The following is a 3,185-nucleotide window of genomic DNA, read 5'->3' as shown; positions in this document are numbered from 1 at the left end:
TTCTTTGGTGCTTAAATGGTATATTTCTTTGATCTTTTGATTTGATAAACTTTGTTGGAAATAAGAAGAAAAAGAAGCAAAAAGAGCACAAAATAAGCTAAAAAGAAGAAAAGAGGAATTTTGGGCACACTTTGAAGTTGGAGCACACTTTGGAGGCTTAGGCCACGCTTCTAAAAGCGTGGCTCATGACCAAATCAAGGAAGAGAAGCGTGGCCCAAAGGAAGAGAAGCGTGGCCCAAAGGAAGAAAAGCGTGGCTCAAAACAAAGAGCAAGAGATGACAAAAAGCTTGAGCCAAAGTTTGCCTCAAACTTTAGCTCAAACTTTTGGGAGAAAAGCTTGAGCCAACGTTTGCCTCAAACTTTTTGGCAAACGTTGGCATCACAAAACAAATACCCTGGAGGAAAAAGCTTGCGCCCACGTTTGCCTCAAGCTTTTTGGCAAACTTTGGCGCCACACCACAACAGCCTGAAGGGGCATACTTCCAACAAGAATAACTTGAGCTACAGAGCTCCAAATGAGGTGATTCAAAAAGAAATGGAAAGTAGGAATCGAGAGCTTTCCAAGCATATATGGCACTGCATGGTGGACACTAAAATTGAGGGAGAAAACTGCCCCGCAATGAGCATAAATGAACATGGTGGCAACCTGCAGTGAGGCTAACTGACCTCTTCACCTTCGACGGAGTATAACTCGATCTGTAGAGCTCCAAATGATGCGCTTCCAACGGCATTAGAAAGTAGACATTCAGGGCTTTCCAACAATGTATAATAGTATGGGGTGGACAATATGTTTGAGCCTCCAGAACTGGCGTTTTCGACCATGTTTGAGGCAAACTTTACCTCAAATGCTGCACACCAAGGCCAGCGACCTTGTCCTCTTCAAATGAGCATAACTTGAGTTGTAGATGTCCAATTGAGGTGATTCCAACTGGGTTAGAAAGCTGATATTCAGATCTTTCTAACTATATATAATAGTCTTTAGTGGGCATGAAATTTGCAACGTTTACAAGCAGACAAAGTAGTACCCCAACATGCATGCAAGAAGGCCCAACGTTTGGCTAAAAGTTTGACCTCAAACTTTAGCCCAAACGTTGGTAGCAGCAAATAAGGGCAGCTGGTATAAAAAGTTTGAGTAAAACTTTGCCTCAAACTTTTTACAAGTTTACAATTTAATTTACATTGAGCTTGATTTTGATCTTTGGTTCTCATTGCTTTCTGTTCTCACTGAATTCAATTTACATTCAAGCAATTTAATTCTTCTGCAAGTGCTCTGCATTTTACATTTCTGTTCATGATCTGATTTACTTATCCTGCAAGTTTAATTTTCTCTAAGCTTTGATCTATTGCTCTCTTTAATTTCCAGCACCCACTCCCCTTTACATTTAATGCAATTTTACTTTTCTTGCAATTTAAGATTCTTGCAATTTACATTTCTTGCTCTTTAAGTTACTCGCCAATTTACACTCTGCAACTTTAAATTCATTGTCATTTACTTTATGTTGGATACAATTTCACCCAATCTCACTTAAATGATATCTTGACTAAACTAATCACCCACTAAAGTTGCTTGATCCATCAATCCCTGTGGGATCGACCTCACTCACGTGAGTTTTACTACTTGATGCGACCCGGTATACTTGCCGGTTAGATTTGTGTGTTTGGAATTCGTTTTTCGTTAGATTTTACATATAGGGGATTGATTTAGATCAACAATGATTAAGTGGGTGAGAAGTCTAGATCAAGCATTTTCTTTATTTTTCTTTTCTGTTTTAGATTGAAACCAAGGTGTTTGAGTTTTTGCCTCACTAAGAAATTCTCATCTCTGATATGAGTAATTTCAATTTTTCATTGATGTTTGCAAAATACAAATGGAGTTCAACTCATCATTTGGTCAAACAAAATTTTATGGGATATCACCCACCATCACCAATCTCTAATGGTGGCTGGAAATATCACCAAGAAAATACCAATTCTGAGCACTCCAATTCATGGAGATTTGCTTCAGAGACACAAGATGAACAAGAAAATCATATGGGATACCAACCACCACCACAAAATGATTCATATCATTATCCTCATGGTGGATGGAAGCATCACCAAATAATAGAAGAGCATCCACCCTCACGTCCCAGTTTCTCATTTGAAAGATCTTCATCACTTGATTATGCCTCAACACAAAGTTTCCCCCAAAATCCATACAAGTCATCCCATCAATCACACGACTCACTCCACACCCCTCAACACAACTTCACCACAATACATCCATGTCACCAAAATTATTCTCAACCTTCATCTCTTGAACCAACAGATGAGGATTACCTTCAAGCCATTGAAATACATAGAAAACTAGTGGAAAGATACACAAAATCCCCATCCTGGAAAGAAATCGTCTTCAAGAAGATGAATGGGCCCTCAGAACAAACAAGGGGAAACTTAGAACCATCAAATAGTAAGGATGAAGACCAATTGATGGATGTGAAGGATAAAGTGGAAGAGCAAGATGAAGAGGCCCCTATATCAAGCAAACCTTCAATGAAGAATGAGGTGGTGGAGGTATTTGAACCTGAAACTGCACTTGAGATGACAAGAGTACATGGCAACTCACAACTCTCACAAACCTCCCTGGACCAAAACGCCTCAACACTTGAATCCATGATTGAAAGGTATGAAGAGGAGATGAAGAAAGCTTGGGAAGATCAACAAACCTCCTCCATGAAAGAGTTATTAAAGCAAATGTTGAGTGCAAAGAAAGGAGTGGAGGAGCAAGAAAGTGAGGAAGTCATTCCAGAAAATTTACACTCAAGTGAGGAAGAGTTCATGGAACCACCAATTCAAAAGGCTCTGGATGAATACAAAACTCCAATAATCACACAGCAACCAAGACTTGGATTCAAAGAAGTAAAGGCAACTAACAAGAGCACCAATCCTGTCCCTGATCCAACAAGCAAGATCAATCAAGCCATTTGCAAAAGGAAGCTTGCTGAGGAAAAGCCAAGGCAAGGGACAGTAGCTGAAACTTCTCTGCTTTCCTTCATTAACTATTTTTGTTAATACATCACCAAGACATACTTATTCATAACAGACTCTTCATTTGGTGATTGTAGTTAACATATAACAGTTTCTTTTATTTAGTTTTAGTTCAAATAAATTGACATATGGTTGCATTCTAAGTTTGGTGTTGCTAT

The sequence above is a fragment of the Arachis ipaensis genome, chromosome B10 (genome assembly GCF_000816755.2).
Source record: "Arachis ipaensis cultivar K30076 chromosome B10, Araip1.1, whole genome shotgun sequence".
In the NCBI taxonomy this organism is placed as follows: domain Eukaryota; kingdom Viridiplantae; phylum Streptophyta; class Magnoliopsida; order Fabales; family Fabaceae; genus Arachis; species Arachis ipaensis.
Note: the sequence above shows the minus strand (reverse complement) of the source record.